The sequence below is a fragment of the Lissotriton vulgaris genome, unplaced genomic scaffold, assembly GCF_964263255.1.
Source record: "Lissotriton vulgaris unplaced genomic scaffold, aLisVul1.2 SCAFFOLD_428, whole genome shotgun sequence".
Classification (NCBI taxonomy): domain Eukaryota; kingdom Metazoa; phylum Chordata; class Amphibia; order Caudata; family Salamandridae; genus Lissotriton; species Lissotriton vulgaris.
The window spans coordinates 223,794-251,395 of NW_028254502.1; the positions used below are offsets into that span (position 1 = coordinate 223,794).

The window sequence follows — 27,602 nt, forward strand, 5'->3', positions numbered from 1 at the left end:
CTGACCCTCGACCCCCCATGGACATTGATGATGCACTGCCTCCAGATGTGGATCCCGTACCCTAGGCTGCTGGCCAGCACCACCTTTTGTTTGCCATTTCATGTTGCTGAACTGTGATCACGTGCACTGGGTTAGGGTGGGATAAGGGGTGGGTAGCTGAGGGAGGGGTTGGGTGGTATTCTTGGGGTTGGGTGGGTTGGGGTGGTTAGGAATATATTGTTCTATAACGCTGGGTTCAATGCTATGTCAATGCTGTGTCTTTTCATATCTGTCGTTGACAGTCCCCTCCTGACTGTGGAGGGCTGTACTAAAACTTGCTTGAACTCGTAATAAAAATGGTTTTGAAAAATTCCTTTTAGCAATGTGGTCCAAAAGATCCTCTCTTACTACAGCGGCACCCAGGGGTGATTTTATACAGTGACTGTGTACATTTCATGACAAATTCATTTTAATCTAATTAATTTTATGCTTTTTATCTATACTGTTTTCACTGTAATCTTTTATGACTGAAAAATGTCGAAATAAAGATTTAATGAATGAAAAACATTACAGTTCCCAATCAAACCAACAAATGAATTAAAAGGGAATTTGGGTTTAATTGACAAAGTAGGAGCAGACAGGGCATCCGATCATATTTTAAATCAGCAAGTAAAAGTTAGGAATGGTCAAAGCAATGGTCAGGTCTATGAATTCAATGAAAACACAGAGGAAAAGGATTTATTACAGCTAGAAAATCCTTTGTATCAAATATTCTCACAAGAAACGAAATGTAGAGTACTGGAAAAAAATAAGATAGAAGTAAGACCAGAGGATCTAAATCACCTTGATACCTCAAAGAATACACTTAAAGAACGAGCTCCGATCCCGCTAGAGGCCAAAGTGGTCATTAGGAAAAAAACAGGACAACATACTCAATGAATATCTACTGGCTTCTACAGCAGGGCACTGAATGAATAACGAGGAGGAAAAAATTGGCCACATACCAGGAAACCAACATATAGACATTAATGGATCAATCAATTTGGAACATGGCCTAACCTCGCAAACAAAAGCGGGCGGGGAATACATCACAGTGCAAAGTCACGAATATCAGGAACAAACACAACAGGTGAATACTAGCCAACTACAGACATTAGCTAGTATAACTGACACAATAGGAAGCAAGAAACAATCACCATCTGGAAATGGACTTGTAACTGAAAATGAATGCGCCACTAATAAAACCAGTGTCCCAACGCCAAATTACGTATCAGCAATTGTAGACAAAGAAATTGTACACAAAGAAAGAAATTATGAAGATATCAATATCACGTCAGGCTTCAAAGAAACAAACTTGGATAAAAAAGCAAAAGAAAAAGAAAAATTGGACGCAGGATCAATATGAGATATACATTATCAAACATCAGTACTAACTCTTGAAGCACTAGCAGCGCAGTCAAACAAAATGGACATTCAAATAGACATACTGAGACTTATGCCAATGCAGTTGCCGGAATCGAGAATAAATTAGCCAAACTAAATACCCTAATAATAAAAGCACAAAGGGAATCAGCGCCAGCTTATATAGAGTGCACATGCGCTCCAATAATTAATAAACAGGTAACCATACCGGAGGTTGTGAAAACAATCTTGACGGATGTCAAAGAAACTGTCTGCAAAAGAAAAAAGGATAACTGTAAGGAGGATGGATATCAACCTAACTCAAGGGAATCTACTTTAGTAGAAAAACAGGAGCAATCAACAAAAATGGATACCGATGATGTTAATATATGAAACATGATTAAACAAGCAAACACAAATCAGGAAACAAATAATACTAAAGCTAATAAAACATCATCAGACTCAATAAATGAACTGAATAAAGAAGGAGAAAACTACGAGGACTCAGTAGCCTTTGAAACAACAAAAAGACAGAGAAAAAAGCTGAGGAAAGCAAGAAATAAGGCAAAAAAGGAAAGCATTGCGCATACTAATATTGAAACAGCCACATCTAATAAAGAAAGAGGAAGAACAACAGACACCAAACTAGACTCATTGCCCTACTCAAATGAAGTAGGAAGAAAAAATACAAAGATAAAAACGAAAGATGGCAACACCAATGGGATGAACCATACAGAAGTGGAAAAAGCCAGTGAAGGAGATGACAAATATTATGATATTTTTTCTAAGCCAACTGTCTTCTGTTGTAAACAAAAATTGGCTAAAAGCAATATCAGTATTCTAACTGAAACTCCCAACCAATCCTCTAGTGCTCATGAAGTCGAACAAAAAAAAGCCCAGGAAGAAGAAGTAAAATATAAAATTAATGGAAATGGTTGCACAATAAAAGATCTCACTTCTTCCGATATCCGAAGAGACCAAACTAGAAGTACGACCAAATAACAGATGTCAAGGATTAGACCGGAATCTCGAACATCGTTGACCAACAAGATTGATTCACAAAATTATACATGTCCATTAAATCGAAAGATAATAGACAAGACGGAAAAAACTCGCCTGGCCACGCTAGGAACTGTAACCATAAAGACGATCTTACGGCAAGGAAAGAAACGGGGATTGACAGAGCAAATATATATTCTTGAAAAGAAAAAGAAACAGACGATTTGACGTATGCAAAAATCCAAGACAATCTAGTCATTGTGAGAAGAGGTCAGAACAGGCAGATTACCTATGCGGAATATGGAAGAACTGAAGAAAAAAATATTGAAACTAGGCCCTGAAAAAGCAGGTCCACACAACTTGTCTTTAAATCACTTTACGAATCAAAAGGAGCACATGATATCCTAAACTGAGGAAACATCCCCCGGCTAATGAAAACTTTACCAACGCTTGAAAGGATAACATCAGAAGACATCGAATGTGAGGGCTTTCAGCCTAACCCTGAAGGAAGACTTCCGTTAACGCTGGTAACAGTTGCCACAGGACCAATAGCTGACTCAATCCTGAAAGAGCACAGAATCTTTCTTGAATGGGGGATATTAATCAGTCAACTACCAACAAAGGTCTATCCAACACCCTTCTTGAACACAGGAAGCCATACAAAAAAATCACGGCTTGAAAAAATCGACACTGTTTTCTCCATACTTAAAAATCCTCTTGGCAAAACAATCCTGGAAGATAAAAAATGGTCCAATACACAAGAGAAAGAGGACAGGAATGAGGTAAACGAACAATGGATCATGACATCCTTGCACGGTAACAAGGAGCGTTGACAAACTTTACCACAAGCACTACTACAAGAAAAGAGTTTGGCCACTTCTACAATAAAGATATGCTCATGGAACATAAATGGGATTTGTGGAAAATGAATGGACGCCAAAATACAAGGATTCTCGAATCATAACCAAATAGTACTATTGCAGGGAACATGGGCAATGGACCCATTTATGTTAAAACACTACAGGGGATATTTCGAACCTGCAATTAAATATCAGAAATTTGGTCGCCCCTGTGGAGGTTTAGCAATATTCGTATCAAATGAAATAAATGCGAAACATGAGCAAATACACTCGAACAATCCAAATCTTCTCGCAGTAAAAATACGATATAAATCTTGTAAAAGTAGGTCATATAAAGTTCTAATCTTAGTCAACATTTACATGCCTCCAAAACAGATCTCAAAGAAAGATATGACTATTGCCATTAACAACTTATTATTGGAGGAAATCTTGGAAGAGCCATTGGCTCATTACATTGTAACAGGTGACTTTAATATAAACTTGGTAATCCCCTTAGTGCGGGATGACTTCGTCCAATCCCAAAATCAACAATGGGAAATCCTGGATCCAATAATGGAACCTAGAACAGATAATAAACAAAACAGAATAGGGAGAAATTTGGTAAAGTACATGGAAGCGCTGGGTCTCAGGATAGTAAATGGCAGATTCACAACGGACTGTCCACCTGCTTGTTCTTTTCACTCAAGTAACGGTAATTCACGTATTGATTACACATTAACATCATTGTGTACTTTCAACAAGGTGACATCCTAGCGCCTGAATAAAGTCTCGGACAACGATCATAGCCAGCAAATTTTAGAGATAAACCGATCCTGTCCTAAATCTGAAAACTATTTGACAATCCCAGGTCAGATCTGCACCAACAACTACAAGAAACTCATATGGAAACCCCCAAAATACTGATGAGATTATGGCAAAGGCAAAAACCTTAGTTAAAGAATGCTTGGACGAAAGGTCGAAGACAACTGCCATCGACCAATGGGAAAAATTTACTCAGAAAGTAGTAAACTACAATACAAAAACAACTGGTGTAGAAAGGAAAAAAATGGCCCAGAGTGAAACAAGGCAAACTAGAGAAACTAACTTCTTTCTTCCGCATACTGTAAGGAAAATCAGATGTACGCGAAACAGACTTAGGAGACAGCTAACCAAATCAAACAAATAAAATAAACTTGAAACTTGAATGTAGTCAGAATTCAAGTTCTTGCGCTGCACTAAAGTACCTGCTGGCTGATGTTGTCGTCACATTCTGACATAGCTGTTATTTTAGCCAGCTCTACTGCCAAGTTTATTACCATACCTGATGGCCCCACTCCGCTTCCCTTTTCCCCCACGTAGCCTAATATGTTTTCTAGTTATATCTTGCCTTCCATGCCTAAAAGGGCCCTTAAAGATCTCATTAGTAAAGGGGATTGGTGTCACTTGACCTTGTTCCCTCGCACTACAAAGACGCAGTATCTGTGGGCATGTCACATAGGTTGTGCGCCATATTGGAATTTCACTTTTGTCTACACTATTTCAAGCAGCATGCAATGACAGTGAGCATGGGTTTGGTGGTGGGTCGCTTAGGGTGGCTCAATAGATGCTGCAGCCCTTAGAGAACCTCTTTAGTACCCATGCCCTAGGTACCCAGGATACCATTTACTAGGGACTAATAGGGGTGCTAATTGCACAAATACTTTTTTTTAGTGAAAGAACACTGTTACTGGGGACCTGGTTAGCAGGAACCCAGTGCACTAAATTGCATCCAATACCATGCAAACAAGCATTGACATAGCCAATAGATCTTGCTTTTGGTATTTTGTAAGTAGTTAGTTATCCGGTAGATATTCTTATGAGCACAGGGAATTTCAGAAAAACGGGGAAAAAAGAGGATTGGGAAACAGAGACGAGAACGGACAGATGCGAGGCACTTTACTGTGGTTGGGAAAGTGAAAGCGACGTAACCCGATACTGGAATGCAGCTAATTGGAAGGAAATAAATATATTTCAGCACATCCAGGGGCCAAATGCAAGTGTAAGCACTCCGAGCTTGTCCCATTAGCGGGTCACCTTCCTGCTGTTTGGCACAGAATGGTCTTTGCGCGGCACAGAATGGACTAGAATATAAATCCCATTGTACAGCTACTAACCACAGTGAATGCGAGCCGGACCCGTCTCTGCTGGGAATCCAAGGGGCACCTGGTCTCGAGACGCACTGTGTATTAATATCACGCCACCGTTTATTCAGCAGATTAGACTTCATTTAGTGTCATCACATCATGGCAGATCCAAAGATGAGCATATAACACTGGCACCCAAGCTTGCGCTCACTGTCACTCATCCACTGAAAACCCACACTCTGCTCCATGCTGTGACCCAAACGCACAGGCACACTACAATACACGGACATTTGAGCGTAATCACGCACACTATTATACCCATTGAAATCCACACACAGACCCCAATTACATGCAATATACCGCCCTCTGTTGTTGCCTCACACATACTCTTCTCAAGGGACCTCTCACAGTTAGACACAAAAAAGCGAACTCTCACATTCACAGCAACCCTTTTCTCACTGTCAGACTGAGGTAATACTGTGGTTTTCCACATTAAATAGCTGAACAGTTTCAAATATTAAACTAACAACACATGTCACAATTAATTACATGCTCTACATTCACATTTTAATGAGAACATTTCATAGTTAAAACCGGATCTGTAATGATAAACGCCTCCCATGATGCCGGTGAATACCCGGCGTTTTTATGTACATCTGGGCTCTACATAGGTCGTCCTCCATGACCATATTGTGAATCAGAAAGTACTTGCAAAAGCGAAAACTGACAAACATACCTTCCTTTTTTTTTTTTTTTTTTTTTTTTTTTTTTATATATTTTTTATTTTGCAGTTAGAGATAATCTTGACATCAGGAAGCCTTTCATTTTAATTACCCCCCCCCCCCCCGCCCACCCCTGGGAGCCCGGTATTCCTTCGGTGCTGATTGTTCCCCGATTAATCAAAGAGTAAAAAGAAAATCAAAAAACAACAAAGAAAGAAAAAAAAAAAAAAACATTGAGTTATGTATGTACAAGATAATGTATGAAAGTAGTTATTGATAGCAGAAAAGAGGTGAAAAATTGAAGAATTAAGAAAAGGATAAGAGCCATACGAGCTTCAAACAAGTTTTACATGTAACATTCTCCTATAGATTTGCTGAGCCTGATTGCCCCCGTTGCTCTGTCCAGGAGGAGAATCTTTCCCATATTTCCAACCCTATCTTCTTTTTCCTTCTTCCTTTCCTGGCATAGATTGCTTTTTCTAAGTGGAAGGTGGCAGCCAGTCTAGCCAGCCATTGCGCGTGGGAGGGTGAGTCTGTATCTAACCAACTTGAGGAGATACATAGTCTCCAAATTGCCATAGCGATAAATACCAGCCCTTCTTCCTTTATTCTTGGTGAGTCGGATTGTGTACCAAGGAGAATAATTGTAGGGTTTAAGGAGACTGGATGTTTCACTATTTCGCTAAGTGTATTTTGTATTTTAAGTAGCGTCGGAGCTATAGTTAAACATGTCGCAAAGATGTGTACAGAGTCAGCCCCAATTTCAGCGCAGCGTGGACATAATGTTCCTTTACCAGTCCCCCATTTGATGATCCTACTAGGTGTCATGTATAGAAAGAAGATAGTTTTAAAGTGTTGTGCTTGCAGCTTGGCAGATATTAAAATCTGTTGTGATACTGCGAGGGAGTTGTAAAAGATACTTTCTGGTGAGTTAAGTTTGAGGTGCCATTTTGCAGCAATGGCCTCTAGGTCATCGGGGGTTTGTCTATTAAGTATGTTGTACAGAGAACCAATGCGGGGAGTGATAGTGTTTCGAAGTGTATTTAAAAATTCAACTTCTGAGAAGCCCGAGGTTCCTCCAACTTTATTGGAAAGAAAGGCATGGATAGACAGATATTTGAAGGAGTCTTGGTTTCTCAGATTGAATTTGGCTTGTAGGTTTGCAAAAGGTTTGATTCCCTCTGTGGTAATCAGGTCCCCAAGTTTAACTATTCCGGCCCGATACCACTCTGAAAAGTATGATGTGTCAAAGATAGCTGGTAAATTATTATTGTTATCTATGGGTGAGTAAAAATTAAATCTGCCTATCCCATATATTCTTCGGATGTTACGGAATACTTTGAAGGAATTTAATAAGGTCTTAAATTTAACCCGGTTGTAGTAGCCGTAAGTTGTTTCTCGAAGTAGGCATCCCCAATGTTGATCCCCCAGTAGGATCTGAAAGGGTGAGGGCAGACCGACTGTAGAGAGAGTAGATTCCATAACCAGTTCTGAGCTATACTGCGCGACTGATGCCCAGTAATAGAGGATGATGTTAGGAAGGGCCCAGCCACCTCTTTCTTTTGACAAAGTAAGATGTTTAAGGGCGCGTCTGGGTTGAGCGTATGCCCAGATGAATTGAGTAAAAATTTGTTGGAATTTAAGTAGGTGATTTTTGGTGAATTCTAGGGGTATACTGCGGAAGAAGTACAGTAGTTTAGGGAAGTACGTCATTTTAATAACGTTGCATCTACCCACTAGCGTTAAATGCAAGTTGTCTATTTGTTGTAACGCTTTCCTTGTTTGGGCTGCGAGGGGTATTAGATTCTCTGCTACGATGTTCTCCAGTTTGGGTGAGATTTGGACCCCTAAGTATTTAGCATTGGGTACCACCCGTTCATCAGTCCATGTGACTTTCGCGTTTACCAAAATCTGTGTTTTATTTTTGTTGAGGGCATATCCTGCCAGTTTGCCAAATTTCTGGGCCTCGAGTTCTAAAGCCTGAATAGAGCTGGCGGGATCTGTGGAGGTGATGGCAAGATCGTCGGCATATGCTAAGATTTTGCAGCAATTTTGGTGATAGCATACCGGGGATATGCTCTCGTTTTTTTCTATCTGTTTGATAAAGGGGTCCAGGTATAGAGCAAACAGTAAGGGGGAGCAGGGACAGCCCTGTCTCGTCCCTCGAGATATAGTAAAAGGGTCTGTAAGTAGTCCGTTTATGGTGACGCTAGCCCTTGGATTGTTATAGAGTGCCTGTATTGCTCGAATAATTTTGTTTCCGAACCCCATCTTGCTCATAACTTTCCACAGGTATCGCCAGGACACTCGGTCGAAAGCCTTTTCGGCGTCGAGTAAAATGAGTGACATAGGGTCTCCGGCGACCTGTGCGGCGTCAAATAAGGTGATCACTCTTCTAACGTGTTCAGTAGTTCCTTTCTTGGGAATGAACCCGTGTTGCCAGTCAGATACTAGAGATTCCACTATTTGAGAGATCCTAGAGGCTAACACTTTGGAAAAAATTTTGGAATCGCTATTGATGAGGGTAATGGGCCTATAAGAACTCATGTCCAAGGGGGATTTGTCTTTCTTTAAAAAGATAGAAATCCTGGCGTGAGCCCATGAGTCCGGTGGCAGAGCCCCATTGAAGATAGATGAAATTACGTCCGACAAAATTGTTTTAATTTGTGGAGCAAAGATTTTAAAAAATTCTGTGGGGATGCCATCTGGGCCAGGGGCTTTCCCATCTGGTAGCCTTGTGAGAGCTTCCTGGATTTCCTCCCAGGTAGGAGTTCGGTCTAAGGACTCGCTATCCATGGGGTTGAGTTGCCCCAATTCGCACTCACTAAGGTAACTAGAAATTTCGCGGTCTAAAGTATCTCCCCCGGAGCAGATTTCCTCAGTATATGATTTAGAATAATATTCCTGAAATCCCTTCCGGATAAGAGAAGGGTCTGTGGTTTCGACGCCAGAGGGAAGTTTAATTGCGTGTATTTCGCTGTTGGATACCTGCTGTCTTGTCCTAACAGCAAGGTGGTGCCCAATACTATCACTGCACTCGTAGCTTTTTGCCCTAGTGGCAGCCCACTTGGCTGCAATTTTTTCCATGTAAACAGTGCCTATTTCTGCCTTGGCAAGTACTGCTTCCTCTTGAGTAGATTGGCAGTCCAATCCTGCATGTATTAATTGCGTTAGTTTAATCTCAATGTTCCTTAGTTTATCCTGTAGCTCGCTGATACGTTTTCTTTCCATAGAATTTTTCTGAAAAGAAAATCTCAGGGTCTCACCTCTGATCCCCGCCTTTAGAGTGTCCCACACTGTCATTTGAGAGGCAGTGCCGTTGTTGATTTCTAGGAATTCCTGGATCCACCCCTGCATATGAACTACATAGTTATTATCCTGTAATAGTGCTTTCTCAAAGCTCCACTTTGTGGGTTCCTTCTGTGGTAATACCCCTTTTAGCGTGACTATAAGTGGATTGTGGTCGGATAGAAATCGGGGTGCTATGTCAATTGTGAAGTTGTTCATTAATGAAGCGGAGATAAGGAAGTAGTCTAGTCTGGCTAGGGTTTTGTGTGGGGCTGAATAAAACGTGTATCCGGGTTGGGTGGGATTTAAATATATTTCAGCACATCCAGGGGCCAAATGCAAGTGTAAGCACTCCGAGCTTGTCCCATTAGCGGGTCACCTTCCTGCTGTTTGGCACAGAATGGTCTTTGCGCGGCACAGAATGGACTAGAATATAAATCCCATTGTACAGCTACTAACCACAGTGAATGCGAGCCGGACCCGTCTCTGCTGGGAATCCAAGGGGCACCTGGTCTCGAGACGCACTGTGTATTAATATCACGCCACCGTTTATTCAGCAGATTAGACTTCATTTAGTGTCATCACATCATGGCAGATCCAAAGATGAGCATATAACACTGGCACCCAAGCTTGCGCTCACTGTCACTCATCCACTGAAAACCCACACTCTGCTCCATGCTGTGACCCAAATGCACAGGCACACTACAATACACGGACATTTGAGCGTAATCACGCACACTATTATACCCATTGAAATCCACACACAGACCCCAATTACATGCAATATACCGCCCTCTGTTGTTGCCTCACACATACTCTTCTCAAGGGACCTCTCACAGTTAGACACAAAAAAGCGAACTCTCACATTCACAGCAACCCTTTTCTCACTGTCAGACTGAGGTAATACTGTGGTTTTCCACATTAAATAGCTGAACAGTTTCAAATATTAAACTAACAACACATGTCACAATTAATTACATGCTCTACATTCACATTTTAATGAGAACATTTCATAGTTAAAACCGGATCTGTAATGATAAACGCCTCCCATGATGCCGGTGAATACCCGGCGTTTTTATGTACATCTGGGCTCTACATAGGTCGTCCTCCATGACCATATTGTGAATCAGAAAGTACTTGCAAAAGCGAAAACTGACAAACATACCTTCCTGTTGTTGGTGCAGGAGTCCGCTCAAAATCTCCCGGCACAGGGGAAAAGGCGCTGCCAGCCTTGCACCTGTGCCACATGCACACTAGGAAGCACAGGGTGAGCCCAGCAGCACCTTCAGCACACCACACAGTGCTGTGTGAACCTATGTGGTGGAGCCTGCACTCACACTGTGCAGCGTGAGCCTGTGTGATGCCGCCGGCACACCACACAGCGCCACATGAACCTTGACATGCCCCTAGTACACCACACAGTGCTGCGTGAGCCTGTGTGGTACAGTCAGCACACATACCATGCCATGTGAGCCTGTGTGTTGCTGCCAGCACACACATAGCGCTGCCTGAGCCTGTGTGGTGCCGCCAGCACACACATAGCGCTGCCTGAGCCTGTGTGGTGCCGCCTGCACACACATAGTGTTGCGTGAGCCTGTGTGGTGCTGCCAGCACACACATAATGTTGTGTAAGCCTGTGTGGTGCTGCCAGCACACACACAGCGCTGCTTGACTCCTGCTGTGCCTCGAGCCACATGCAGTGGAGCGTGAGCCCTGCTGTGCCGCATGCACACCTCAAAGCCCAGCGTGAGCCCAACTTTGCAGCCTGCACAGCACACAGTGCCGCTGGGGACCAGAGGACACTTGCAGAAGCACCACCCTGCCCCCACTGCCCTACGTACCTGACAGCCGCAGATTTATCTCCAAGCAAGCGGCCCCAGCAGAGCTCTGGTGTAATCCTGGCAGAACTGTGAAATCCACGAGGGGAGAAACACCGACGTGCGCTCATTTTGATTTAATGGACTGCATGTTAATCCTAGCCTACCGCCCATCAGACTCTGCCCCACAATGAAGCACAGTGTTTTTAGCAGAGGCTAATGTGGCGAGCGGACAGAAACAAAAAAAAAGCATGCGAGAGGTGTGTGCGTGAGCGCCACACCGAGACATGTGTTTTGAATTATCGTGCACGCTGCTGTGCACTATAATTCAAAACACATGGCACCCATGCGTTTAACCGCAACCAATAGGCCATGGGCAGAGCAATACGCCCGCCTTTGCCCAATTGCGTGCTGTCTTTGTTAAAAATATGCATGCAAATGTCAATAGCCTGGGACAAAACAAAAAGCACACTCACAAGTGTGTGCGAGCGCAAGGTGAGCTTTATGAAAGCCCTTACATAAAGTCGAGCAGAGTAGCGCTTGAGCGCTGCGCTAGGCTCGTCCTAAAAATAACTTCTACTGCTTTATTACAATTCATACTCCCTCCACAAACATATCTGGGTGATGTAATGGCATAAGGGGGTGACGATGGGTGGCAGAGCAGTAAAGTTACTATCCTTTGCTAAAATATTGCGGTCTGAAAGTATAATCTTACCCAACATCATGACCCATGTTAAAGGCAAGGGGAATTTGGGCCTAAAAAGTTGGTATGAGGCATGGAACTCTGGTAAGGGTAACCAGAAATCCTGGGATTTCTGGTTACCCTTACCAGAGTTCCATGCCTCATACCAACAGGGACTGGTATAACTTGTATTTCCTGTCCTGCAGCATAGAGTACTTTTAATTAAGTGCCAAAAAAATTGATCTCTTGTTGACTGGAAATCAGAAAAGTTGTTGGTATTATACATATTAGCGCCCCATGTTAAGATCCATCTCCCTATTCCAGAACCCACATTTTTAGGAATACTATTAGATGAGAAAGGTTCTATAGCTCGGTTTCTAAAATGCACCTCTTACAAAGCTGCAGCGAGGTTTGCAGTGCAGACAGTTGCACAATTTAAACAGACAGTGGCAAAGGCAATATGTTTGGCCTTTGAGACCTTTTGGCTTCGCTAATGGTCTTTAGGAATGCTGTACAGTATTACTGATGCAACAAGGAGGACTGGGGGTGCTGATGGGAGGACTGGGGAAGTGGAAGCAACACAAAGGCCTGAGGGGGACTACAGACAACACAGTGGGCCAGGGGTGGCAACACAGAGGACAAGACAGGATGGCAACACATTAGGCTAGGCGGTGAGGGGCACGAGTAACATGGATAGCTGGGGGAAAGCAAATTACAGGATGAGAGAGAGCGCAGTGTGGAGCTCATGGGCAGAAAAGCAAACAGGCAAGAGAATCAGCAACATGGACCTCTTGGGGTGGGGGTGGATACACAAGGGCAAGTGCATCCCGAAGAAGCCGAGAAGAAGCACAGGGAGACAGAGCAACATGGAGCACAACAGAGGGGAGAACAGAAGCATATGAGACAGACAGATGGAAAACACATGCACTCTCATGGAGTAAGATCAGTGAGAAATGCTGGAATTGTGATGATAAATTACATTTTTTTATTTGTTTTATTTGAAAGGTTTTATATAGCGCTGGCTACACCCAAGGGTATCAGAGCGCTTCACATCCGCATTGAACATAGAAGGACAAAAATGACAATAAACAGTATATGAAGCAAATTATATCAGACATCATATGAAAATAAAGGCATAAGTAAAATGACAATAAGCAAAATATGAGGCAAATTACATCAGATATCATACGAAATTAAGGGCATAAATAGAATACCATACTGAGTGTCATGCATATATCGTAATAGAGAGCAGATTATTATGAACAGTGTGACAATGGGGAAGGTAGGCTATACAATGTAGTAGGGAGGACGTGGTATGCAGGTTCCTGGGGTGGGGGGGGGTGACGGTATGAAGAGGGGGGATCTAGGATCTAATTATCCCAAGAATTTAGTGAGGAGGTGGATTTTAATGTCTTTTATTAAGCTGTCAAAGGAGGGGTTGCATCGGAGGTCTTTGGGGAGCGAGTTCCAAATGGTGGGGGCATTGCCAGAGAAGGAGCGGGATTTCAATGCACTTTTTCTCAGTGATCTGGAACCGCCAGCTTTTTTGAGTTTCGATGAGAGATATGTTGGAGAGTTCCAATAGAGGGCTTTGTGTGTGATACACGCAATTTTGTAGGAAGATCTGCCTTCGATCGGGAGCCATTTGAGGGTGTTGAGGGTAGGGGAGATGTAGTCAAAACGTTTACTGTTGGTTGTTAATCTAGCTGCGAGGTTGAGGACAGATTTGATGGGGGTGAGGTGGATTTTGGGAGTACCGGACAGAAGGGCATTCCCATAATCAATTTTTTTCATAGGACCAGCGATTGGATAATTAGTTTGAAGTTGTTGGATGGGATAAAAGGTGTGACTTTTTTAAGGTGGCAAAGAGTGAAGAGTGCACTTTTAGCTGAGTTCTTTACATGGGAGTTGAGTGAGAGTTTATTAGTGATGGTGATACCGAGCGATTTGACAGACTTGGCAAGGGAGAGAGGGCAGTTTAGGGCGTTGAGGTCAGCAATCCATGTTTGGATGGGGAGAGGGTTGTTTTTGGAATAGAAAAAGATGATCTCGGTTTTGTTAGGGTTGAGTTTAAGATGGTTGTTATGAAACCAGGTTTGGATTTTGTTTAGTGTAGAGTTAAGGTGAAGGATATCGGCATGTGATTTAATTTTATAGTACAGTTAGGTGTCATCCGCGTAAAGGTGGTAGTTAATGTTTGCTTGTTTAAGTATAAGGGTGAGTGGTTCCATAAAGAGGTTGAAGAGGGCAGGGGAGAGGATGGATCCTTGAGGGACACCTAGGGCGACAGGAGTAGGTGTAGAGAGGCTGTTCTGAATTTTAATTTGTTGTGTTCTGTGCTGGAAGTAGGATGTGAACCAGGTAAGGACAGTGCCTTTAATGCCGAAGCGATCTTTGAGTGTGTTGAGTAAGGTAGGATGGTAGACTGCGTCGAATGCAGCAGTAAGGTTAGGAGAATAAGTAGATAGCCCTCCCCTTTGTCCAGGGCTAAGTGAATATTGTCTACTATTTTTAGCAGTGTGGTTTCGGTGCTGCAGCCTTTGCGGAAGCCAGAATGAAGGGGGTCAAGAAGGTTGAATGTTTCAATGTGATTGTCCAATTGGACGAGGGCGCATTTTTCAAGGGCTTTGGAGAGGAGTGGGAGATTGGAGATAGGGCGGAGATTGTTAGGGTCATTGGGGTCAGCTTTAGGGTTTTTGGGGATGGGGTGATTTGTCCGAGTTGAAGTGAGGTGGGAACATTTCCTGTAGCAAGGGAGGTGTTAATGTTTAGAGAGGCTAGGGAGGTGTTAATGATGTTGGTCCAGTAGGGGACAATAACGTGTTTGAGATCTTGGACGAGTGTGAACGGGAGAGGGTCTTTAGTGTGGGAGGATGGTTTGAGTTTAGTTAGGATGCTGAAGACTTCTTGTTCAGAGACGTGGAGGAAATTTTGCCATGAGGCATTATTTTTAGGAGGTGGGATAATGGGGAAAGGATCCAAAGGGATGAGCGATGGAGGGGGAGTGGAGGAATCCGAGGTGAGTTTGTAGGGAGAGGAGGAAAGGGGGTGGGAATCCAGGAGAGTTCTGGGGTGAGTGGGGGTTGAGGTTGGAGGAAAGCGCGGTCGATTTTGGTGATTTTTTCCCTGAAAATTTGGCGATTTCTTTGTATTTGCTAAATGGAGGTCACCGGGTTAGGCAGTGCAGGAGAGGTTTGATTTCTAATGATGTTGAACATTTCCCTATGTCGGTTTTTGGCACGGGAGAGTTGAAGACGAAAGAAAGAGGTTTTCTCTGAAAAGATGTGTTTTTTGTTGGATGTTCTGGGATTTCTGAGGCGAGCAAGATGGGAAGGGGAAGGGTGTTGTCTCCAAGTTCTTTCAGCCAGTCTCAGAGAGCGCCTTTCTTTATTAAGGTCAAGGGTGAACCAATGTTTAGAGGGAACATTTCGTTGCGTTTTCGTTTTTAGGGGGGAGAGCTTGTCTAAAACCTCTGAGATAGTTTTATTAAAGTGCTCGGTGAGTTCATTTGCGTTGGAGGAAGGGGCGGTGCGACCGAGATGGGATTGGAGCTCATGCTCTAACACTCCAGGGGGTTTGCCTAAGATTTCTGGACACAGTTGTAGTCTTAGTGTTTTGCTTGGTGGAGGGTGGCATATGATTTCCCCCTGTAAACTCATACTGTTTCAGTAAACCATAAACTACATCTACAGCATATATTTAATCTACAATAAGATGTTGATTTTGTTACAACATATCTTATTATGCACGCATCTCCCAAGAAATCAGAATTACCATCAGAGCTATTTCTAATAGGCCTCGTGCAGACGATTGTAACAAACTCATTGTCACAGAATGGAAATTGCCTGAATGTATATATATGCACACCTCTTCGACATGATACAGATACCTAAGTGTCCAATAAAGTTTGCACCCCATAAAAGGTCACTCGAGCTGCTTCGCACATATTTGAGACAAGGCAGATGAGTACGTACTAAAGTGCAGTCCCCTTAGATTCCCAAAGACATTCCTACAGCTTACATAATGTTCTCTCCAAAATACAGCTTTTATTAACTACAACACAAACAAGACAATATCTGCCCTCTTCCATAATCACCTCCTCTTCCGACTGTCTCCATTTACATTCCTATCGTATCATTTGTTCATATCTACGCACAATGCTGTTGAACTGAGACCTACTTGTGTCATCTATTAATTTCACCATTGTAACACCACAAATGTTCTACCTGTCAGAGCTTAGCCTAAACCTCTGTTTGCTGACTAAATGAACTTGCTCCAGTACTTAAACAGTTGAGAAGATATAAACAGGTTACACATCACTACTCCGGTGTTCAAATTTAAGATTGGGGTCACTAATTAATTATACAATGCAAAATGAGGTAAGCTGCTTTTTAATATTGTTTTATTTTCCTTAAACAAAACCAGACAGTAACTAGACTTATAAATGGGGTTAAAAAAAATACATAAGTGCACAACACTGTAGCACGTGTGTATACTCTGTTACTATGATTTGGAATCCTCAAAGCACAACAATTTCAAATGAAGACCACACATATCAAGGCAATATGATGAAGAAGCCAACATAGCGGACCATTTCCATCCATCTAAACCTATAACTGACCCATTCCTGCTCGACAATTAATGAAGTAAAGCTCTGGCCAAATGTTCCTACACGGGTACACCCTCTATTTGGAACTGCCTCCTTAATGCCATTCATACATGCACTGCTTGATAAACCTTCTGCTGCAAAATCAAGGAAAATACAATCACCAACACAAAACATCAACTGCCAGGGAGCAAATTGAAGAAGTTCCATGTTGAAGTGTTGGAACATGCTGTATGCCCTCAGATAATCTCTTCACATTAGTGTGCCGCCACTTAAAGACTGAGTAACTAGAAAATATTTAATGTTGTCGGCTTTCAGAGATATTTAGTAAACCTACTCACTATGGATATAAGTAATCAAAAAGAATGAATAACTTAGGTCGTTTTCCAGAGTCTCTTCTCAATCACGACAGTTGCACACCAGACAGTCTCCCTCCTGGTGGAGGATGATGAACACCTGGAGAACGGGACACTCAGGTGCCAATACCCTATGATGATTCATCCCACTTAACCAGAGAACCAAGAGACAGCGCTGCCATGACAGTGTGGCTGAGGGTCCTCATCAGAACATTTCCAGGAGACTCTTGAAAACGACCTAAGTGATTAATTATTTTTGATTATTTAAATACTGGCTCGGGAAGCTGAATGAATCTCTGCTTCTCTCTCTCCCTCTTCCTGTTATTTTAACACTATGGATATCAGCCAAATAACATTGATTTGGTTCTACTAGACATATTAAGGCGAGGGTGTACATACCATGGGAAACATATGAACAAACAACAGACATGCGCAGAACACTGCCATATATGTACAGTAACTTCGGTATGGCTGATGCTTACAAACCCTGCTCTGTATGCCACTTAATAACATACTTAAGCAGCAGATTAACAAGCAAACCGCCAAAAGAGCACAATAGGACTATGTTGGCCAGAGATATGCCAACTCCTGCCGAAGATTGTCTCTTGGCCTGTTCTATAAAAGAGAGGCAAGAAATGTTATGTAAAGAACTGCAGTGGCTCGAGATTCGATCAATATCTTATCACTCTTGATCTAACCCCGATTCTGGTCGACTGAATCTTTATTGCCTGTCATTGAGGAAAGAAGGTGCATCTAATACCAAGTTAGTTCAATCAATAACGGACTTGACTCGGAAGAACCACAGACTACTTCTAGCTTTCGAAGGTTTATTATAAAGTCAATATAAGTTGCAAGTACAGGCACCTCAAAATGAGATTCACGAGGTATACAGGCCCAACTACATACATGTGCTCTCTGAAAACCCTCAGACGAGCAATGAAAACTACAAGTACCAATTCTAAAAATAATAGGGCTACTAGCATGGACACGTATTGAGATCTCTCAGTCATTTACAGCAGGAGGGAAAATACAGGTTAGGCTATCCCTACCCTGATCTGGATGGTATCCCTACTTAACAAGTTCTCATCCTACCAAAAGGTGTCAGTTGTGAATGACTTCCTAAGAAGATCACCCACTCTTAATCTCTAAATGGAAACCTATATTCGCCAGTCATGACCCCTCTCTGCCTACCCATCCGCTCTCTGAAGGGTCCTCAGGCATCTGCTCTCTCTCCTCCCATGGGTGCTGTCCCTAATACAAAACAATAACATTCTGAGACGCCCCTCGAGAGACGCCCCTTCACGTGATGTTTTCTTCTGGCTTTTTCCATGATCTTCCTCGTTTGAGCCTCGTGCGTTAGAGTTGACCTTGCTTCTCAGACTCGTCTCCGGCCCGCTGATACACCCCAACATTCTCGAACCCTCCTACGTGTCTGCGTTGAACTCCTGAACAGTTCTCTATTCATCTCATTATTAATTTGGACCCCCTCACATTTGCAGACAGACATCCGTAGCTGGATCCCCATTCCCATGGACTTCTAACAGAAGTTTGCAACAATTTCTAGACACAAGTCGGCCTGTGCCTGTACGTGCAGATTAGAACCTTTAGGCCTACAACCCTTCTCGCAGCAGTTAACTAAAATAACATGTTAGCATCATTTCTGGATTAATAAAAAGATCTCACATCTATGGAATATAAATCTAACGAACAAACAACATTAATTATAACATTTGTGCCATCCATGTAAATGAAAGGTATACCATTCTAACTCTTTCAGACACGGCCATGTGGCCTGTTCCCTTCTGTGCTTTGCAGCACGACATTTTCCCATTAGCAGCTACATTTATCATGGACCTTGATTAATCACGTCTAATAAGGTTATACATTTCATACTCGTTTCTATATCAATTCCACTTCTATATATATATATTCTCTACGTTGGCTACACGGTTCAGATATAGGTGAATATAATATTCGCACTCATGGCATTTCTCCTCATGACTTGTGCGTACTACATGTAATTCGGATATACTCATACATTTTACTCAGTTTACGCTCTCTCAGTTCCCCCCTTTGATTGACCTCTCGGGGTCATCACCAACACTTAAACTGAAGTAATTGCTAGTGCTCCTCGTTTCTGCGTTTCTAGAGCCCTCAAGCTCCTATACTGATTATCTTGTATAGCAGCCAATCTCTGTAGCTGCTCTCTTCTGGATCTTTCCAACTCATTTGATCTATACCATTGATACAACCTCACCAATCCCCACAACATGATCACACAGATCACTATTATGATGATAGGTTTTAGGATGTACCAAACAAAGCTCCTTCCTATGTTGGCGAACCAACCTCCAACTTCACCCATTCCATGACCCACTTTTTCCCAAACATTTTCTTTTGTTAGGTCTTCGATCTCCTTGTGAATATTAGTTATATTCATAATGACCTTTTCCAGAGGCTTTGAATTGTCTGGAATGTAAGTGCAACATTCCTGGACCTTCAAAGCCTTACAGACTCCGCCTTCTTTTGCTAACAGGACGCCTAATGCAAGACGGTTTTGAAGCACCATGGCCCTTATTGATTGCATCTCTCCTTCCACCAACATTAAGGACCTAGCAGTGCTAGCAGACAACCTGTCCACGACTGTAGCCAGTCGTCTAATTTTGACATCATTGAGAATCAGTCCTAAAAGAGGAAAAACAGCTCCGAATACATCTCCGACCATTTCTGAATCTCTTAGGTCTCTTCTCCCTCTCACTGAGGCTTTGCCCTCGATGATCTCTAAGTCTTGGGCAATGGTATATTTTGGGGAAGATGATTGCCAGATAACATGATCCGTACCAGTTGTCAGGCAATCTCACGTAGGCATTTCTCCCACACACAAAGTATACATTTGGAATCACTTGCATTCCTTTCAGGAAGTCCTTTGTATAGTATTCTATATTAAAAGCATGTTCACAACTGACTTCTCCTACGTATACATTTTCGTAATAAGTTTTGGCTCTATGAAGACATAATTTCCCTCTTTGCGTTTTATCTAAGGCTATTGGACCGCTACTACCTTTTCTCTTGTGTGTCTTCTCTTCTTCGGTCCAATCTGTTTTCCCCTGTCCTGATTTCTTCAGGATCTTTTGCCTTCTATATCGATCATCCACCTGCCCTATAAACTTCTTCTCGACTTCTGACACCTTGCATGTCAGATTATTTCTACGGGCATGTGAAGTATCTAAGGTAATCCAAGGAATGAAGAACTTGGCCAATCTGTCTTCACTCTTCCAGTAGTCCCATTTGTTCATCTGTTTATAATTTGGGACTTCTGGTAACACAGAATCGTAATTGGAGAAATAGTATTCAAAACTATCTCTCCCATAAAATATACTAAGCAATAGGCTACATGTAATGCCATATGTCAGCGGGAGGTGATGATATCTAATGCCTTCATCTACAGACGCCGGCAACTGCATGCAGACATAACAGTCCTTAACCTCCATGGCATCCACGTATTCATACAGAAGTTTAGCATAAGCGTTTGACCTATAGTCGCCTTGGGACTCATCTATGTGTAACCTACGGGCTTCTGCTGCTAATAACGCTTTCTCCTGTACATTTTCTCCCTTCTTACTAGCAACAGTGGGTTTCGGTGTCACTACAGCCTTGTCATCAGTTACCTTTGCTTCACTCTCATGTCCCATAACATAAGATACAGTTACAACTAAAGCTATAAGGAAAATCACTCCTACTATTAGTGTGCCTATTATACATTTGGCCTTTCTGTTTGGGGTGCCGGTCTCCATTTCTTCAGATGGTACTATTCTTTTCTTTTCTGTAACACAAAGTTCTTTTCTTTCTGCTCCTTCACAGTCTCTTTTGATCTTCCAGTCTTTAGGACCACCTGTGGAACTGGCACTCCTCTTTTGCAATGTCTTTCAAGCTTTTTTTACACAGACATCCCTAGCCCTTCTCCGTCAACTTATAGGGAAGTCCCTACAATTCTCTGCTTCCTGGGCGCTAGGTAATCTTCTTTCTCTTCTCGCTTATTTACAAAGTCTTTTAAGCATCCACTATAAGGCCTGGGCCTGCGGCTTGAATAGCATAGTTCAATATTTCCAAGCGAAGGATATTCTCCTCATGGTCTGTTACCTTGTTTCCAAAATCGGGGAATTGCAGTTCAGTGAAAAACATGTGCTTTAACTTGCTTAAGCGGGGAGGGCTGGGGAGTGTGAAAGTTAGTGTCCCTTCTGCTTCGACTCCGGGCACTAACAGCTTTACTTCCACCTTGATGATAGGTTCAGAGCAGGACACCAGCACCGCCCTGATCCTCCCTGTCGCTCGTTCCCAAGACATCTGTCTCCAGATATGTCCACTCAGGGGTGGCGTATCTTCTGTTTGGCACACGTATTCTCCTCGATCTTCTTGGATCTGGTGCTGCAGCGCCCTGAGCACCTTCCTCCTGATCTGAGTCTTCCGATATTGGAGCAAGGGTTCTCTCTGGCGTTGACCTTAGGCTTGTACTCCTTCTTGGCGGCCAACTGGCTTCTCCCCGCCTTACCCTTCTGCTCCTTCTCCTTCGGCTTGACTCGCGTTCTCTGTCGGCTGGGTCGGAGTCCGACTCGTCCTCCCAGCTACTTCCTCCTTCTGTAGCGTCGTCCGTTTCACTGTTGTACTGACCGTCCTCAGCCTGGTCAGACACACTTCCAGCTTCTTCTTGCACCTCTACAGCTTGGCTAGCCCCCTCTGTGGCTTCTCTGTCCGCTTCCAGACTTTCATCCGAGAGAGGAGCTGTTTCTTCCAGAGGTGCTGGAACCCTCCGCGTATGCGACGCGTGGATCCAGTTGGGCAGACTTCCCACTTTTACTGCGGTGTTCGTGATCAGGATGACCTGATATGGCCCTCTCCAACGAACATCTAGGCAGCTTCTTCTCACATGTTTTTTCACCAGGACCCAGTCCCCAGGATACAGGTCATGACACGGGCCCTGGCACGATGGAACCTCGGCAGCCTGCACCTGAAGGGACACAGAATGAATGGCGTCAGACAGCCCCTTACAATAGTCCAGGATCATATCATCTGTGATGTTTAACAGTGCAGCCGTCGGCACAGACGGCAATCGCATGGCTCTCCCCATTAACACCTCATGCGGTGACAATCCTGTTCTCCTGTCTGGGGTACTACGAATGCTCATAAGGACTAATGGCAGAGCATCAGGCCAACTCAGGGACGTTGATGAGCACATCTTGGCAATCCTGGATTTTATAGTACAGTTCATTTGTTCCACAATTCCTAAAGCCTCTGGTCGATAGCTGCAGTGCAACTTCTGGTCAATGTTTAAAGCCGCACAAATCATCTTTACAAGCTCGCTGTTAAAATGTGTTCCCCTATCTGATTCCAAAGAGGCCGGCACCCCGAACCTCGGAATGAGCTCTCTAAGCAATAGTTTGGCTACTGTGAGGGTGTCGCACCTGCGTGTAGGGTATGCCTCGACCCATCGGGAAAATATGCAAACAACCACCAGGACATAACGAAGGCGGTTGCATCTTGGCATTTCTATGAAATCTATTTGCATCCTATTGAATGGCCCTCCTGACCTCCCTATGTGGCTTAGAGCAACTGGTGTTCTCTTCCCTATGTTCAGCTGCTGACAGGTCACACAGCGCTGGCACACTGATTCTGCTGCTACTCTAAATTTCGGGTTATACCAGGTCTGCCTGAATACTCTCTGCATAGCATCCCTTCCTAGGTGTGCTGGACCATGAATCAGCCTGGCCATTGGGCTCACCATCTCATTGGGTAATACTGCTCTTCCATCTGCTGACACCCAGAAGTGGGCCTCACCTAGCACACATCCTGCAGTTTTCCATGTTTGCTTTTCAAAGTCTGGTGCATTTTCTTGCATACCCCTTAAATCGTCCCAGGAGTCAACAGTTTCCAAAACCATAGCTAATTCAGTTCTGACATGTATTCCACCCACTTCCACCTCCGTGAAAGAGTACCCTTGTTCTGCGCAATACCTTGCGACTTCGTCGGCATATCTATTGCCCTGTGACACGAAGTCCATATTTTTGGTATGCGCAGTACATTTTACAACAGCGATGGATGCTGGACATTGCAAAGCTTCTAACAGCAATCGAACAAACTCTCCATTACGAATAGGGGAGCCTGAAGAAGTCATGTAACCTCTTTGAGACCACACTGCCCGTAATCATGAACTACCCCGTAACCGTATTGGCTATCGGTGTATATGGTGACTCGAATTTGTTTGCTTGCCAGGCAGGCACGCGTTAATGCAACAATCTCAGCTACCTGAGCGGAGTGTACTCCTTCCAGGCATCCGGCTTCCACAACTCCCATTATTGTACATACAGCGTAAGCTGCCCTCAACTGCCCAACATCATCTCTTACACATGAGCCATCGACAAAGAAAACTTCATCGGGGTCAGTCAGTGGCTCATCAACGATGTCGGGTCTCGGTTTGGTGCATAGTTCAGTCACACAAGGCAGTCATGGTCTGTACATTCATCCTCATCATCGATATCTCTTGGAAGTGGCATCAAGGTAGCAGGGTTCAAAACAGAGCATCTCTTGAGGGTCACGTTCTGTGCAGCAAGAATAACTTGCTCATAGCGAGTGAGCCTGCTATTGGTCAGATGCTGGGTTTTGGTCCTGGTCATCAACAGTTCAACAGAATGGGGCACGTATACCTCTAACAGGTGCCCCATGACAATATTCTCACATCTTTCAATACTGACACCTGTTGCGGCAACGGATTTGAGACATCCGGGCAACGCTGCGGCTACTGGATCTAAAGTAGCTGAGAAGTAGGCAACTGGTCTACGGGCATTCCCATGGATTTGGACTAACACAGCCAAAGCACAACCCTCTCTCTCACAACAGTAGAGCAAGAATGTTTTATTGTAATCAGGCATTCCCAGAGCAGGAGCACGACACAGGTCCTCTCTCAGCTGCAGGAACGCCATCAAACAGTCTTTGTCCCATGGTACCGGATCACTCACCTCCTTGTGCGTCAGTTTTTGCAGTGGTTTTGCTTTCAGTGAAAAGTTGGCTATCCACTGTCGGCAATACCCCACCATCCCTAGGAACATTCTGACCTCTCTCTGTGTTTTAGGCGCATTCATTTTCATGATCGCCTCTATCCTGTCTGGTGACACTTTTCGTTTGCCTTTCTCAATTCTGTGTCCCAAGTACTGCACTTCTGTCAGGCAATACTGCAATTTCCCCGGGGACACCTTATGGTCGTTTGTAGCTAAGTGATTTAACAAAGCAATGGAGTCTTCCCTGCAAGCTTCCTCTGTCTCTGACGCCACAAGCAGGTCGTCTATGTACTGGACCAGAACTGACTTCTGGGGCAGCACTAGACTTTCAAGATTTTTCTTCAACAGGTGGTTAAAGATCGATGGGCTTTCGGTATACCCCTGGGGGATACGACACCATGTTAATACGCGATCTTCCAGCTTAAATGCGAAAAGAAAATGGCTCTCCTCATCCAAAGGGATCGAGAAGAAAGCCTGGCACAGGTCTATCACCGTAAACCACTCAGCTTGGAACGGTATCTGAAACAGTATCACTGATGGATTCGGTACCACTGGACAACATGAAACGACTATGTTATTAATCTTTCGAAGGTCCTGCACTATTCTGAACTTTCCATTTGGTTTCTGCAAACCCATAATCGGGGAGTTACATGGACTACCCACGATTTCTTTCAATATTCCCTGCTTGATCATGGACTCGATCACGGGCTTTATACCGGCAATCGTTTCTGGAGTCAATTTATACTGGGGTGTCCTTGGAAACTCAGCATGCGGTTTTACTACTATCTTAACTGGTTCTACTCCCTTGACTAGCCCAATTTCTTCCCCAGTGAAATCCCACACTTCCGGGGCCACGGTTTCCCTTAGGTCCCATGGAAGCTCATCCACTGTCAAGGTGGGATACAGTTCCACACATATTCTCGAGTTTGCGACTTTGAAATCTGCGTCATCGTCATTGGTCAATACCTCCACTCCCTGAGGTGTGCAGTATATTGTACAATTCAACTTACACAGAAGGTCTCTACCCAGCAGACATACAGGACTAGAATCGCAAACCACAAACTGATGCTCATCACTGTATTTCCCTATTTTCACCTGTACTGGTTCTGTCAATTGGCTGTTTATTCTCCTGTTTGCGACCCCCACCACTTGTATCATCTCTCCAGACATGGGCAAGCCTGGAACTGCAGCTGATCTGATCGTGGATCTAGTGGCTCCTGTGTCCACCAGGAATGTTGTGGGGCACCCCGCCACTTCTGCCTCTACATAGGGTCCCCTTTGATCCACTTCTAGGGCTGCCCCAAGGGTACAGTCCTCCCTTTCCACTCGTTGTCCAGTCAGTGGATCAACGTAGTAACATTCCTCTCCTCCTACAAACAGGGGCATCTGTCTATATGTCTTTCCCATAGTCCCTACTCTGGGTGGCTGAGGGAACTGGGCTCGTGGAGGTGGAGTCCCCCCTTTGAGCACCTTTCCCTGGTATGGCGTTACTCCTCTCGCAGGCGTACTCTGTACCTCTTCCTCCTCTACCTCCTGTTCTCCAATTTCTACGTTGTAGGGACACTCGCGTTTCCAATGCCCCACCTCGTTACACTGGTGGCACCTAGTCGTTTTCTTCAAGGCAGCTATGTCTATTCTGGGTTTAAAGGTGGAGTTCTCCTCATTGCCCTTGTTCTGGCTATACTGTTTCTTACCCCCAGTTCCTGTTCCTTGTTGCTGTTGCCCCCCTTTTGCTGACTGCATCTGTACCACCATCAATTTTTCCTTTAGCTTCTTTGCTTTAGAATCTATCTCATCACAACAGTACCTAGCATATCTCAGGATTTCATCCAAAGGTTTGTTTTGCCAACAAATCAAGTGTTGCTGAATCATTAGACTAATGTCTGGTCTTAGACCCAAAACAAATTTAGACACAAACTGCCCTATGTCTTTAGGATCCATTACGTCCAACCCGCTGTACTGCTTGAATGCTTTCAGCAATCTCTCATAATATTCATGAACTGTCTCTTTGGGTTCCTGTCTAGTTCGATCTATTTTGACCCAATCTATGTCCTGCATTGGCACCTTATCTTTCAGCCAAGTCATCACTCTCTCATATTTGGCCATTACTGTCTCGGACGGTCCGTTAGTCCGTGTATCTCTCTCTGGTTCCGATGTGGGCCACTCAGCACTAACTTTGCAGGCTGTCCACAAGTCTCCTGGTACCACTATATCGAACAGAGTGTTCAGATCTATCCATAGGACTTTAGAGATTTTTACAAACCTCTCCACTTGCTTGTACCACTCGACCGGGTTCTCCCTCAATTTTGGGAAGGAGTTGGTAAAAGCAGCTAAATCTCCCCTACTCCATGGCACATGCACGTAGTTCCCATTTGCAACTTCACGCAAAGGGTATGCCTCGATTCTCTGCAATTCTCCAGGTGTCGTACCAAGCATGCTTCTCCTGACGGTCCCTTTCTTGGACCACCTCTCTTCCCATTTGTCCAATGCCCTCCACGTCCTTATTCCTGCGATCAGCTCCCTTATGTGTGTTTTTAACCCTATTGTTCTTCTCTCATCTAAATCTCGATCCGTATAATGCAGCCTATGGTTACCCTGTAATGCTTTGGTCCTCGACAGGTCTACCGTATATTTTTCTGCTAATTCGACTAACTTCTCATGTGCTGCTCTTGCTTTCCGTGTGACATCTTTCGACATGAACAGTATCTCATCCTGTTCATACATGTCCATTCTTTCTAAGGGCAAGGTACCGTCCACCATATCATCTAGATCAGACTTTAGGGTAGCAACGTCGAGTCTCTTGGCTTTTATCTCTGCTCTCAGTATGTCCTTATTAGGTGGCCCATTGGTTTCTCTTCCGTCCCAGCTCCGGGCTCTACGCTTAGGCTCAGGGGAATTAAGGGGAGTCCTCCCTTGTTCCCATCTCTCTAGGTCCCATGCTCGCCCATCTTGCCTCGGGGGATGATGGAACACGAGCCTGTTTCCCTCATTCCCACTTTGTCCATTCTCTCTGGGCTCTCTTATTTCGCGACAGGATTCTTTGCTGTCCTCCACCCTATCGCTATTCTCCCTCTGCCTGGTGTCACTCAGTATCTTGTAAGACCCTTCCCGGCTCCCTGTTTCCCCCGGACCGCGTTCTTGTCCGTGATCCCAGTGGTTATGGCAAGGTCTCTCGCGACTCCCATTCCGTCCGTCCTGTCCAGACGCATGGTGAGTGCACTTAAAGCTGTTTCTATACTCCTGTGTTCTCCTATCCTCTTCGCTGTGAATCCGGCGAGACACCCCCTCACACTCAGGGCTTCTGGTAGGGCAAGGGTCTCTACTACTATCTTGTCCCTTCTCGCCCCACTCTTGGCGACTTTCATCCGCTCCGCAATGAGTCCGGGTCCTGCTATCCTGGCTTTCCCTTTCTGCTTCTGCGGCTATGATGCTCTTGTGAGCCTCTACTGCCTCATCCCATTTTTTCATGTACTCGTTTAGCTCCTGGAAGGATTTGCGTCCTGACCCCCTTAGATCCGTCGGCCATCTAGGTCCCTCCGGATCTCCTGTTGGATCCACTGTTGTGTGTACTGGGGTGCTCCAATCCCTCGGCCTGGGTATCTGTCTTGAGGAGGTGATAGTATCGTTCCTCCTTACCATCTCTGCTCTCTCTGGGTCGTAAATCGATACAATAGGGCCTATAGTAACAGGTACTTGCAGAGCATCTGGCAGTGCGTAGGAAGTGGCACACTCTGTTTCTGG

General features: G+C 44.2%; 1 protein-coding gene across 1 annotated transcript in view; it reads left to right on the top strand.

Annotated features, from left to right (window-relative positions):
• The window catches only part of LOC147659516 (transmembrane protease serine 9-like), a 680,763-nt gene that overhangs the window by 154,764 nt on the left and 498,397 nt on the right, over window positions 1–27,602 (top strand). The window lies entirely within an intron of this gene.